Source organism: Chelonia mydas, chromosome 9 (genome assembly GCF_015237465.2).
Source record: "Chelonia mydas isolate rCheMyd1 chromosome 9, rCheMyd1.pri.v2, whole genome shotgun sequence".
NCBI classification, from domain to species: domain Eukaryota; kingdom Metazoa; phylum Chordata; order Testudines; family Cheloniidae; genus Chelonia; species Chelonia mydas.
Window position 1 is genome coordinate 76,252,082 of NC_057855.1, and position 15,121 is coordinate 76,267,202.

A 15,121-nucleotide genomic window follows, 5' to 3' on the forward strand; every position below is an offset into this window, starting at 1 on the left:
GCTGAATGCTGATTTATTGCCCTGAATCTGTGCGACAGGAGCACTAAGCACATTAAAGGCCTTGACTGTAATGCAGGGAATCTCTTAATTTATATTATTAAAATAGGCTGGATAAGAGGTGGAGTCTGACTGGCCAGTTTGGCTCAGAACCACGTGGGTATCAAGTGAAACAGAGCAGGGCCCAGCAGCTGCCACAGTTGCCTCACTTTTCTTCTGTTCTGTGAATGTGTTTAGTGCTCTGTTGTGATAATGAAGGATGGAGCCAGGTGTAGTGTGGGCAGGTAGTCTACAAACAACCCACACAGCAGGGGCCTGCCAACGCAGTCAGGGCTGACACACAGCGACTTCTTATTCCAGTCCCGAGTCCCCATGCTGCCAAGGCTGCTCTCACCCTCTGCCTGCAGCACCCCTGCTGTTCAGCCCTGCGGTACAGACCGGGCTGCTGTTCCACACTGTCAGTCCAGGGGAGGTCGCTTAGTTCTCTTGACTTTATACCACGATTAAGTGAACGTGCTCAGCCTTGCTCTGGGCGAGCGGTGGGCTTCAAAAGGCCTCCTTAGAGAACAGTTCTGCTCTGAGAAGTGGCCCCTTCTTTCCCATCAGATTGTCAGACTCACTGCTGCTGACTTCAGTAACAATAAGCGTTTGGGGTATGTCTGCGCAGCACCCGGGAGCTTGCTTCCCAGCACAGACAGACACAGGCTAGCTCTGCTCCAGCTAGCATGCTAACAAGAGCAGTGGGGCGGCAGCAGCTCAGGCTAGCTGCTTGAGTATAAACCCGCCCAATCCCCTGGGTATGGACTTGGACAGCTAGCATGAGCTGCTGCAGCCACACTGTTATTTTTGGCAAGCTGGCTTGGGCAGAGCTAGCCTGTGTCTTTCTCCCCATATTGGGAAGTGTGCTTCCAGCTGCACTGTATCCTTACTATTTTTACTCCGAGTAGCCCTGTAGGGCTATCCCAGCAAAAGGGGGGTTGGCAGGGAAGTGAGATTGCTTTATGATCTGCACAACATCAACAGAATTGTTAACTAGGTTCTAATTGCAGGTCCACTTGTGTAATCCATTGGGCCATATCCTGTGCTGGAAATCCACCAAGCTCTGTTGAAGTACATGGAGCTACACTGATTTACACCAGCTGAGGATCTGGCCCTCAGTTACAGCTGTAGAGCCAGAGGGCTGTAGAATTGTACAGGTGCAGCCAAGGGCAGCCTTTGGCTGGAAGATTCAGTATTTCTGGTGATGATGCATGAGCCAGAAAGGCCAGTTTGACTTTCAGATTACAGGGGGAATTTGCAGGGCTGGCAGCAGGAAGCTTCCTCCCCCGTCTTTTGCTTGTAAAATGAACAATTTGATTAGGAATCCACTGTTAGACAATAAACAGGGCCATGATGCCATTTTACAAAGCTACTTTTCAGAGCAGATCTGTACTTTAAAGACAAAATCCAGCTAACTCTGGCCAAGGGAGAAAGCGGTTCAGAGGGTGAAAACACACACCTAAAAGTCTAAAACATAATCTAACAAGATCCAGGCTTTGTTCAAGATGATCTCGCACCAGCAACTCTTCCCAGTCATGGCTGATTTTCCTTCAGTCAGGACCTTCCACAGAAGTACAAGGAGCTGGCTTCCCTTGTCTTCATAGGCAAAAGATCTTTGCCTAAGTAGGTTTCTCACCTATATTCATTTCTAGAGAAGTCACACTCCCCTTGGGTGAAGGACTGATCTTTCTCACCTTGCAATAGCTCTGGCCTCTTGTATCTGTCTGTGATGGATGCCAAAGATGGCTTCTGTCAATGCTTGTATCTTCCAAAGTTCAATTACTTTGTTTGAAGAGGCAGGATGACCTCAGGCTGTTCTTCCCTTCCTGTGGGCTTCAAGTCCTTTGATCCCACCATACTTAACTTACACAAAAGACAGGTAAGTAGCTGCCCTCTCTCCTGCCCCTAAGGAACTGGTTTCTCCCTGTTTGGCCACAGACTTTAAAATATCATGTAATTAAATATCCATATTTCCTCATATTGTGTTAACACATGATATCATTGTGAAATGTAATCAACAGTGTGCCATTTGCTTTCAAAAAACATCTCTCTATAAACTTTTACAGCACAGTAATATTATATACAATCCGTTGATTCAATTGCTTATCACTTGAGATTAAGCCCCTCCCCTCTTTATAGACCAGTAAACTTTTGAAAGGGATTCTTCTGAGGGTTACCCCTCAAGGTAAAGTTTATTCAAGCTGTCTGGAAGGTGACATGGAGTCTGGTGGTAAAGGAAGCTCCAGGCTCCTTCTTCCCACACTTGTGTTTGTTAAAATGCAAATTGTTCTGTTTCCTGCCATCTCCTACCTATGTTGTCTTGATGGCCCTGTTTACTGCTCATATGTAAGCTGAAGTAAACACACATTCCTTTGTTTAGGATAGACCTGTTTACCAATTCCCCTCCCACCCTATGCCTGGTTTACATACACACACTTTAGTCGTAATTCTGGCATATATTTGTAACTCTTAACACACATTGCGCACACATACATCACACAGGAATATTAATGCTCACTGAGTTATTGGTTTTCAAATGATACCTCACAAGGCATATCTTCTACAAAGATTATTACAATAGTGTGCGAATACAGGGGTACTTCACGTCACACCCACACACAAACAAAAACCAGACAACCTAACAACAGAAATAAAGGCCCAAGGGGGAAGATGTGTGAGAGGCAATTACCAGGGGTTATTCAAACTTTCCAAAATGGCCCCTCTCAGCCAAAGTGACTGTGGCTGGAATTTCCCTGACAAGCATCTCCGCAGTGGGCATCAGTTTGGACCAACTACCTTCCCTCGGACCCTGCAACTCTGTCACTAAGATATCGGGGGCCCACTTTGAAAATCCACCAGCATCACACGTGCCTTGTGTGGTCGCGGCGCAGCACTCTAAAAACAGGGCACTGTTTACACTGGCACTTTACAGTGCTTCAACTTGCTGCGCTCAGGGGGGTGTTTTTTCACCCCCCTGAGCAAGAAAGTTGCAGCGCTGTTAATTGCCAGTGTAGACAAGCCCTAAGCGTGTTCCTGCTCACTGTCCATGTCCTTTTGTGCAGCTGCTCAGGAGCCCCCTCTTATTGTTTTTTAATCTTGTTGCAGACACCCTTGTCAAATGGAAATCTCTTTTGTCATCAAGGCTGTTGATCAGCTGTCTGTATAGAGCAGCAGAGGGGATGGGCCTTCATCTGGCCCAGAGCAAGAGAATGGAAAAAAAGCAGAAAAGTAGACTGCAACAGAATGATAACACTGGTATATGAACCTAATGAGATTGGGGTGGGGGATTTGCATCTACAGGTAACAATGAATAAACACACATTCCCATTTCCACATACATTCACCCACACAGAGGGTGCCCCAGTCTCTCTACAGTCTATCTACTTTTACATGCTGGGGGCCTGATTTTCAAATATCAGCACCATAATAAATCATCCAAATCCACCTTCTGGTCACTCACATCAGCATGTAGGTGTGTAAGTGAGAGTGGCGAATGTGGATATTGGGCTGGTACCTTTCATCATCATCATCACAAAACCTGCTCTGTTAAAACCCATAATACTAATGGACAGACCTCTGAGGCAGTGGTTCTCAACCTTTCCAGGCTACTGTACCCCTTTCAGGAGTCTGGTTTGTCCTGAGTACTGCAAGTTTCGCCTCATTTAGAAATTACTTGCTTACAAAATCAGACATAAAAATACAAACATGCCAACACTCTTACTGAAAAATAGCTTACTTTCTCATTTTTATCATATAATCATAAAATAAATAATCTGGAATATAAATATTGTACTTACATGTCAGTGTATAATATATACAGCAATATCAACAAGTCATTGTCTGTATGAAATTTTAATTTGTATTGACTTCGCTAGTGCTTTTTATGTGTCCTATTGTAAAACTAGGCAGATATCTAGAGGAGTTGACGTACCCCCAGGAAGACCACTGCATATCCCTGGTTGAGAACCACTGCTCTAGAGTTCCTGGCTGTAATCCCACTGAAGTCAGTGAGCCAGTGAGGGACGTATCACACTGGGCACCCCCTGAAGTCCGGGATATTTATCCCCACTGTGCTGGGCCTGCATCCTGCACAGTTATTGTCTGTTATGTAAGTGCCTCTGGATTATGACTTGGTGACAAACTGGAATATAAAGCCCCACTACTTTTCAGCTTCTGGCAGGGAAAGAACCAATTCTTTCAGTGGGGCCTGGAAGAAACTACAGTAGACTAGTGTTTGGGGTTGGGTATAGCTGGGACTCATGAGTAACCCCCTCCTTAAGGGGGGCAAGTCAAGTGTAAAAGTAGTATTAGGCAGGCCAAAAAAGAATTTGAAGAGCAACTAGCAAAAGACACAAAAACTAACAGCATTTTGTTTTTTAAAATACATCAAAAGCAGGAAACCTGCCAAACAATCAGTGGGGCCACTGGACAACTGAGGTGCTAAAAGAACGCACAAGGAAGACAAGGCCATTGCAGAGAAAGTAAATGAATTCTTTGCATCAGTCTTCACTGCAGAGGACGTGAGGGAGCTTCCACAATGGAGCCATTTTATTTAGATGACAAATCTGAGGAACCGTACCAGAGTGAGATGTCAATAGAGGAGGTTTTGGAACAAACTGATAAATTAAACAGTAAAAGTCACCAGGACCAGATGGTGTTCACCCAAGAGTTCTGAAGCAACTCAAATACGAAAATGCAGAAATACTAACTGCGATATAATGTATCACTTAAATTAGCTTCTGTACCAGATGACGGGAGGATAGCTAACGTGACACCAATTTTTTTAAAAGGCTCCAGAGGCAATCCTGGCAACTACAGGTCAGTAAGCCTAATTTCAATATCAGGCAATTGGTTGAAGCTATAGTAAAGAATAGAATGATCAGACACATAGATTAACATGATATGTTGGGGAAGAGTCAACATAGGTTTTGTAAAGGGAAATCATGCCTCACCAATCTATTAGAATTCTTTGAGGGGGTCAACAAACATGTGGACAAGGTTGATCCAATGGATATAGTGTATTGGACTTTCAGAAAGACTTTGATAAGGTCCCTCACCAAAGGCTCTTAAGCAAAATAAGCAATCATTGGGTAAGAGGGAGGTTCCTATCAAGGATCAGTAATGGGTTAAAAGACAAGAAACAAAGGGTAGGAATAAATGGTCAGTTTTCAGAATGGAGAGAGATAAATAGCAGTGTCTCCCAGGGATCTGTACTGGGACCAGTGCTGTTCAACATATTCATAAATGACCTGGAAAAAGGTGTAAACAGTGAGGTGGGAAAGGTTTCAGATGATATGAAATTATTCGAGATAGTTAAGTCCAAAACTGACTGCGAAGACTTACAAAGGGTGGGATCTCACAAAACTGGGTGAAGGGGCAACAAAATGGCAGATTAAATTCAAAGTGCAAAGATAAGTACAAAATAATGCGTACTGGAAAATATATCTCCATCTATACATATAAAATGTTAGGGTCTAAATTACCTGTGACCACTCAAGAAAGAGATCCTGGAGTCATTGTGGATAGTTCTCTGAAAACATTCACTCAACAATATGCAGCGTCAGCCAAAAAAGCTAACGGGATGTTAGGAACCATTAGGAAAGGGATAGATGATAAGATAGTAAATCTCATAATGCCTCTCTATATATCCATGGTACCACCACACCTTGAATACTGTGTGCAGTTCTGGTCGCCTTATCTCAAAGAAGAGGGAGCATGTTTGATTGTTTGGTGAATAAAGCACTAGAAGAGCTTCAGCTGGAAGGCTCTCTAGAATAGCAAAGCAGTAACACTAATCTTGAGGGGCTGGGAGCATACAGGCTGTACAGAGACCTCATAAACTCATCTCACCCAAGATGGGAGCTGTGCTGGATTTGGGAGCAGGGTGTGGTTAAGTTTTGTGCTGTCTTGTTCATTTCTTGTTATCTGGCTAGTTCCCTGTTATCTCTCCCTTTATTGAATTATTGATGAGGGAGACTTTCAATTTCAACTTCTGTTTTATATTTGCATGAGAAAAGTTGGTTTTCCTCCTCCCCCAACTCCTTTCTCTGCTGTGCAGATAACTTCATCTCTTTGATGGGAGTCAAATGCCTGATTCCTGGCAGTGTACTTCAAGGATTTCTTCCTAACCATTGAGACTAACGAATTTATTTGAGCATAAGCTTTTGTGAGCTACAGCATAGCTCGTGTAGCTACGCTGTAGCTCACAAAAGCTTATGCTCAAATAAATTTGTTAGTCTGTAAGGTGCCACAAGTACTCCTTTTCTTTTTGTGAATACTTCCTAACCATTGTTGATTAAGGAGAAGATGTTCCCCTCCCCAGCCTGCAAGAGCCTTTCTGCTTTGATCCCAGGTTGAACCTGGGACATTATGGACACAACTTGCCTTGGCTCCTCTCCAGTCTGTGGGAGTTGATACTAGGCTGTTCCAGGCTCTCACTCCTGCTTTTGGGGTGCTCTCTTGGGGGCAGGAAGGGAAGAAGACCCCAAACAAGGAAGTCATTGTCGGGGCAGAGAGGAGAGGAAGGATCCCAGTTACATCTACCCCACCATACCTTCTGGGTACTGGAGCAATCCGTGTATATTGGGGGAGGAGCTGCTATTGGGAGGCCTTTGTCCTCTAAAACATGTAAGTAGTGAAGCTGGATGGAGACTGGCTTCCAGTCCCTGACACTGGGGGTTGAGGCCAGGGTCTGCAGCCAAGCAAGATGGCAGCCCCAGCACAAGGCTCTGAAAGTCCATTTTCATGACATGTCTCAGGCTCTGTAGAGAGTGAGAGGAGCTTTTTCCAGGAGGAACTCCCACTTGCCACTGTACCATGCTCTGCCTGAGGGCAAGAGGAGAGGGAATGGCAGCATCCTCACATCCACCCCTACCCTGGAATGCTGGCAGTACCTGGGTGGCAATCCACATCCTTGCCAGGTCCCAGCCTGCTGGGGGGAGATTCTGCTCTTCACTGACCAGCTGCCAGGACTGGTTCTACCCCCAGCATTGCGAGGAAGGATTGCCCAAGGATTAGCACAAAGGCCTGGGAGACCTGGGTTCTAGTCCCAGCTCTGTCACTGACTGGTTGAGTGACCTTGAGCTAGTCATTCCCCACCTCTATGCCTCAGCTACCAACTGGGGATAGTAAAAATTGCCCATCTTGCAGGGGAGTGGGGATTGTGTGGCTTATTGACTAGGTGTTTGTATTGGGATCAGGGCTTGAGCTTTTCCCTGGCTGTGTAATGACCAGTCAGGTTGGAGCTGAGCTGTGTGTTCTCCCTGGCCCCCATGTTGCTTTCAAAATTACTTTGGCTTCCTCTGGGGTTTCCACTCTTCCTTCTTTCAGGCCTTGCATCTGAGTCTGGCTGAAGAAGGCTGAATGCAGTTCCCTTCAGAGCCACCAGTGACCCTCTTTGAATCAGCCTGATTTGGGGGCAGGGAGCATGTCTTTGCAGAGCAACATGAGGGATCCCATCCCTGAGTCCCGCCTTTCCCAGCCCAGTTATGGGGACAGGGCTCAGAACCCAATGCAAATCCCTGGGGTGGCAGCACACTGAGATGCTCACTAGACCTCTGGATCAGCTCATATTATTATCACATAGTACCCTGATCCCCCGCCCACTTCTCAGCATTTTAAATCATCCTTCATCTGGAGGGGCCTTAAAGGGTCTACAACCCTGAGCTAGCCGAGCCTGCAGAATTCTTTCAAATGAAGTGGTACACGGCTGCATGGTAGCCTGCTCTTCCTCCAGGCAGCATCTCCTGGATACTCCCAGCTCTCTCCTACTGTCCTGCAGCAGGGGGATTTGCTGGGAGCTAAAGGAAGTCCCTGGATATTGCTGGCTGCAGCTCCATGCTGCTTCCAGCTGTGAGTGCTCAGAGGGGAGGAAGAGGGTTTCACATCCCACAGAAGCAGATGTTGCTAATTGAGCCTTTGAGTTTCGTGCCAAGCGTGGCACAGAAATTGCCTGGGTTTCAGAATGGCTGCCAGCTCTTTGACTTTGAAGATGGGGGGAGGGGGGCTGCGGAGAGGGGGAGGCCATGCATGCATATCAAATTCAGCGTGTGGGACCGCAGCCAAACTGATAGAATCAGTGTCATCTCTGCATGCACAGCAGAGGGATAAGAGGCTATGAAAGTTCATCCCTCTGTAATAAGGGAGTGCTGGAAAGAGATGGCTGTTTATGTCCTGGCCTCAGTCACCAGACATGGGTCATGGTTACAAAAGGTTAATACCCATTGTGGACAGAGGTCAGTATCTATCTGCTCAAGTAGCTATTGATACATCTTCCTTTTTCTTTTCTTTGAAAATCAAATGCCAATAAATCCTAATACCAACCACAAATCACCACCACAGATCAGTACAACTAGTTATTGGGGATGCATAGGCTGGAAGTCAGGGGAAACAACCTGAAACCTCTGACTGAGCAGAGGATTATTCTACCTCTTATTGGACATCTGCCAACAGCTGCTCTCTCTGACCCTCACTGGTTTTCTGATTACACGGCCAAGTCTCATTCCCAAAAAACTTCCTTCAGCAACGGTTTGTTTGGCCCTTGAGGGAGTCTACTACATGGAGCCTGTGTTTGCTGCTCCGTGTCTTCCATTGTCAGTGACTAGGTGGGGTATATAACTTCTGTCAGTAGTACTCTGAGTATCCCCAGGAAACAGAAAGTTGTTGTTTTTCTTGGCTTTGGTTGGATGTGTTCTGTTCCCCCTCTAGAGCTGGCCGTAAGGGATGGTTATGCTGTATGACCTCGGAGCAGATGGAAGATCTGTTACTGCAGGTTGACAGACACAGTATGTCTGGAATCAAACATTCTCTTCCACTTGCACTGGGGTAAGCATTCGAAATTTTTGTCCTAGTGTTGCTTTTGTTCTGGGCAGGATCTTCTTCAGGGTCAATTGTTTTTGGCTCAAGAAGCTTGTTAGAGGTTGGCACTAAGATTTTTCCTTTTTGCCCATCAGTTTCTGAACTGGCGATCCCAAAAGTGAAATATGTCATGATACTCTAGCAATGTTAAGTCTAGATCCCTGGAATGTGCCAGCGCTATTTGAATGGATTTTTCTGTAAGCCCATTTGTCTTCATAATTGGCCTGGTGTGCTTGAATTGCTATTGTAAAGAGAATTGCCAGAATGAGCTACTTGTGAATGGTGGGCAATTGTCTGTTATTAATTCATCTGGTATCCCATGGTGAGAAAACACTTCAATGGCTATTGTTACATCCTCTAGGAGCCAGGGGATAGGCAAGATCCCAGGGAAGCTTAGCGAGGCCATGAGTGTGTGACATTGTACAGTAGCTGGTGTTCCCAGGGAGAAAGAAAAGGAGTACTTGTGGCACCTTAGAGACTAACCAATTTATTTGAGCATAAGCTTTCGTGAGCTACAGCTCACGAAAGCTTATGCTCAAATAAATTGGTTAGTCTCTAAGGTGCCACAAGTACTCCTTTTCTTTTTGCGAATACAGACTAACATGGCTGTTACTCTGAAACCTGTTCCCAGGGAGTAACTGAAATATGAGCTATTCAATGAATGACATGGAAATGCTTTGATGAAGAGTTCACCCAGAAGGGAAAGTTATCAGGGAATGATCCTGCAGCAGGAGGGGCTGCTTACATACAATCACCACTATTAGAGATAAATGGAGGTGTCTTGGGTTGCTTATCTGACTGACCTTCCTGGTGGGACCAGTTAATTAAATGAGAGGGCAGGTATGGCCTACAGTCTCTCTCCACATGTTTCCCATAGCCAATCAAAATCATCTCCATCATATTCAGACCAAGCATCAGCCTCTCACCCAGACCCATGTCTTAGCCAGAGACTGAGAAAGCCTAGAGATCACACTATCCTGGTCTGCTGGAGTGCAGTGTCAGAGGTGTAGGGAGGGCAGGACAGTCTATCCTGCCTCATTGCCCTCCTCATGTAGGACTGGATGGCAGACAATGAGCATTGGCTCACCCCTCCCGAGAGAGCCCCAAGGACAGGTAAGCAGCTGCTGGATACTCCCCTCTGAGGTCTCGGAAAGGAAGAAGGGAGCTCATCTGTCTCAGTTCCCCCTGCACTGGCCAGGTCCTCAGCCATGTCAGCAACAAAACTCAGAGATCGTAAAGGCTCAGCCCAGATACCTGACCTTTATCCACTGCCAGAAGGAGACCAGCACTATTTCTGTAGCATATCTAGGGCTTAAAACCCAAACTGACAGGGGTCGAGGAATTCTGAGGACTCTTTACAGTGATCTTCCTCCCAAGGGAGGGTTAGAGACAGAGCAATAGCTAGCAAGGCTGTCATTGTGAAGAGACCATGTCTTGAGTAGTTGCTTGTTCCCAGTGTGCAGGTGTCTTGCCCTCCCCTCAGGGAGCTGTTGTCAAGTTCCATGAATAGCAAAGCCAGTATCCACCCCCTAGCTTTTCTCATCCATGTGGAGCATAGGTCCAAAGGGCAGGCTGCAGCTTGCAGCTCCCTCAGTGACTCCAGACCCTCAGTGAGCATGACAGGATGAAATACAAGCAGAGGAGATGCTGTGTTTGCCCATTTTCAGTGCTGATCTTCTACAGTATCACAGAGGCAACCAATCTAACCCAAACCCTGTATGTCTTAGCTGGGAATTAGAGAGAAAATCCTGCCCAGTGACGAACACTCAAGCTTCTTTCCAGGTGAAGAGAGCCCAGCTTCACTGCAGCTTGGGGCTCTAAAAACACAATCAGCCAGGAAAGAATCCCGGGTTCCCGTGATGGGATGATTTCCCTGGCGCTACGTGGAATCCCCCCACCCTGTGCCTCTATGGGGTCTTGCCTCCCCGCACAAAACAAAGACATTTCATTTAGGTTTTAAAGTTGAATTTGCATCGTTGCTAAATTAAAAAAGAATAAAACTCAACAGAGAAGCAAATGCAGAATAGAGAGGAAAAGGTGGAACACGAGAGGGGAAACACTCTTATCAGTCATAGAGCAGCGATAGTGACAGGTAGAAGAGCAATAACTGCCCCAGAGCAGTGCTGAAGTCTTTGCAGTGACAAAATCCTCTAGAGCCATTGCATAATTTTACTATTTATTCCACTTTCTGCAGGAAATGAAATGGGCTATTTCTTACACTCTGCTTCCCTCTTGTGGGCTGCCCGGACCAGTGCAATCCCAGTACCCACAGTCATTGCTTCATACTTTATTGTATATCACTTTCCTCACACAATCTGGAGCCCAAAGCAAACACTTGAGGGTCTGATCGTCCCTCCCCTGGATATGCCTGCCTGCATGTGTCAGTATCAATGTATAGAGAGACATCTTCTTTTGATCCTTACAGTGGTCCATTCCATCCCCATTGCATTGAGAATCTCAGGCCTCTGTTGAGGAGATGGCACATCTGTAAAAAAACAGGGGAATGACACTCCTAGCAGCACAGTGGTCTCTGTCCTGATTGCTTATTTGTTATGCACCTAATTCCTTAAAGATCCATTTCTCCTGTTGCCTTGAGCCGCTTTCCTTTTTACCACCATCACACTGGCACAAGATTGCACACACATAGTGCACATGCACACACACATGCAGCACCTGCAGTTCACACATACACAAAATGCTCCCGTACACAAATACAGCGCACACGCATGCGCCTACGGGCATACAATGCTCACACTGAGTGTAGGCATGTACACCCAGCACACATGCATCCACAAAGAGTTCACATATACACAGTGTGCACGAATACACGTATGTGCACACATACTCGTTAGCACGTTCGCCACATTGTAGCTTCCCTCTGCATCTTTCTCTGCCTTGGATGCTGCTGCCTGCCTCCCACACACCTTCTCTTGACTCCCACTCAAATCACGTTCTGTGCTCCCCATTCACCCAGCTTGGCCTTTTTCTTGTGCTCCTGTCCTTTCCCTGCTCCATGACATGGATCCCTGGGACTGTGCAGGAATTTCTCATCAAGACTTCATCGCATGGTTCCCCTGGGACTTCCCATCAGAGCCGGGATGTGCTCTGTGAGGGTTCAGTGTCCTTGCTGTTCTCACCTATAGAGTCTCATTTTAGTTCTAATTATTAAAAGATTGGCGAAATTAGGATAAATGGTCACTGTAGGAAGAAGAACTGCTGAGATGCTCCTGTAACTGCAGAGCAGGGTTCAGCCCGGGAGGGGGTGGGGAGAACAGGACTCTGTCTGGTAATGCTGCAGTGGAAGGCTAGGCCAGAGAGCAGAGCACAGGGCAGGGAGAGCTGGGAAAGCAGTGAGGAACTGTAATGCTGCAGGGCAGATCGAGAAAAGTCCTATTAACATTGCAGAGTGGGTACAAACTGGGGAGTTTGATGGGAGCGCCTTGTGCAGTCCCTGCTTCCTTTGGAGCCAGCCACTGCTGCCTCTCTGGGTGACAAACCCCTGATCTCCTTGCTCTTGGATGGCCTCTTTCTCCTGCACTAAATCAGGGCTCAAAGGGTTAATTTCCATTGCAGTCATGTGTAACAAATTGGCCTGTTTTGTGTTTCTCAATCAGCCCTTTTGTGGCCAGTAGAGCTGCTGGGTGCAGCCTCCAGCCAAAGCCCCATGTAAACAGCACCTGGCGCTTCCCCTGTTAGGGCTTCTGCTAAAATAAACAGTCGCTTTGAAAAGCGAACATGAATCACCATCAGCAGCAGAAAGTTTGTGAGAGGCCAGCCCTGGATTCGCACCCTCCCAGGCAGAGTGGAATGGGGTGATGGGGAGAAACAGGTGCAGCTCATATCAGGAGAGCCAGACTCCTCCGGGGCAAGGAGGCAGGCCAGGCTGGATGCTTCTTGGAACCTAGCTGCTGTGGCCTGGGATGTGAGTGTCAGGAGCAGATTCTGAAACAGCTTTACTGCCCTTAACTCCAGCAATAAGCAGACAGGACACACAAAGGAGCTGGGAAGTCAGATGTCAGGACCCCACCACTCTCCAGTTCCCCCTGCATTCCCTCTTCCCTCTCCGCATCTTGGTCTGGGGCACTCATCCCAAGAAGTGGGCAGGGAAGTGGTAGGTACATTGTGGCCTTTGGCTCAAAATGACACGTGACAGGAGTTGACATATGGGTGGGAAGCCTACAGGCCATACCCACGGCCCTGCTGCAGTGTGGGAGTTAAATGGCTTAGACTATTCTGAAATGGTCCTGTAGGAGGGGGTGTTTGTTACCATGGCATCTGAGATCAGATGCCCCATTCCTGTTGGCAGCAGGTGCTAGTTCTGCCCTTCCTTAGGCCCACACAGTGACTACAGAGCCCCGTGTCACTCTGTCACCTCTCCCTGTTTGCAGGGCCAGGATCACCTGATATTTACTCAGTGATAGCAACATGAACAAAAATTCCATTGTTCCCAAAGCCACTGCAGAGCGGCCGGGGCCTGCTGGAACCTCCAGGCCCTTTATCACATCTTGATTTTCAGTCCAAGGAGATTAGCAGGCTGATAAAACCCAACCAGCAATATTTCACTGCTAAGCCTGGCCTGACAGCTCTCTCCAAACTCCCCTGGAGATCTTCCCACCCCTTCTTTTAAGAACCACAAGGAAACAAGTGCCTGCTCCTGGGGCCCGGAGCAAAGCCGCCTGCCCAAGTGGGTTGGAAGTTGTGCAGCTCTCACATAGGAGAAAGGGTCACTATGAGGACAAGGGGGTTGCTGGCCTGGTAGTAATCACAGGTGGCTGACAGCCAGTAAAACCTAGACATAGGGTCTTTTGAGGAGAAAAGTAGAACCTGCTTTTTCAGTCTCCTGAAACACACCTGACTTGGGGACAGAGCCTGGGGAAATGGCCAATGTCCTGCTAAAAACAGGGATGGTCCCTCCAAGTAAGGACACTTGCTGTGTAATGTTTCTGGAAGCACCAGCTCTGGAACAAACACTGTGCCGGGAGCTGGAGAGCAGGCTGATGCTGGGATTTTGTCCCCTTGGAACCAGGAGAGCTGGCTGGCCACCAATGGGAATAGGAGAAGATGAGGCAAGCATGGGGGTGGGCTCTCTCAGTGGATGGTGGGGAAGTTCTGCAGAAGCCCAACACACAGTGAGCTCCCTGAGACTTGTTTCCCATTCCTGCAGAGGCTCAGTTCTCCAGGGCAGTGGGACATTCGGCGTCTCAGCTAGGAAGCAAAGGTTAGAAAGGGGGGCAGTCGAGAGGGCCAAGCATCAGGGCCCATGCAGTGAAAAGCCCCGCCCCAGCAGACCCTTCACACTGTGTGCCAGAGCACAAGTTCTTCCCTAAGAACAGCTGGAACCCAAATACTTTGGTGGCTTCTCAGCAATATCTGACCCACCCTTGTGACTCATGAGGAATCTGGGAGCTTCGGCCTTTAATGCTGTCAACTAGAGGAAGTACCAACTGAAAGTGGTGCCAACCCTTTCATTCAATCTGATTTAACATGGTGCTACCTAGCAGTGCAGAGAGCAGTTCAAGTAGAGGAACTTGTCTGAGTGGATGCAGCCCATCTCCGAAGGGCCCCAGCAGTCCATTGCACAGGTAGGGTTGTCAATTTTGGTTGGACATATTCCTGGAGGTTTCATCACATGACATAATTTTTCATCCCATGATTAATCCTTAATTCCTGGAGACTCCAGGACAATCCTGGAGAGTTGGCAACCCTATGCTCAGGGCCAAATCTCCAGCGGTTTGACACTGCCTCATTTACCCACAGAGGCCAAGTACAAACAGGCAGTGCACCCTGCACAAAGTGCCTGGCAAACGGCAATAGGCTGACAGCTGCTTAGTGGCACTGACCTGAACTTTCTGCCCAGCAATATAGAGGTTTTATTTCACAGCCATATAGCAAGCAGCTGGGGTCAGAGGCTAATCCTGGCCCAGGGAGAGGGAGACAGAAAGGGGACTCTAAGCCTGGGAAGCAGGAGAGGTAGCTGACTGTCTGTTCTGAACAGAAGAGCATCAAATAGTCCCTGAGTGACTCACTAATGGTGGCCAGCAGTCATGTGCTCACACCACATGCACTGGCTTGTATGTCCATGTAGGGGTTGATATATCTGTGTGAGTCTATGTACGTTAGCGATGCCTGTCTGGACATGCATCTATGTAGATTTGTGTATGACAAGCTAGCACTGATGGATGGATTACCTGAGCCCCAAGTGTCTTGTTACAGAGCTGTGCCTCCTCCC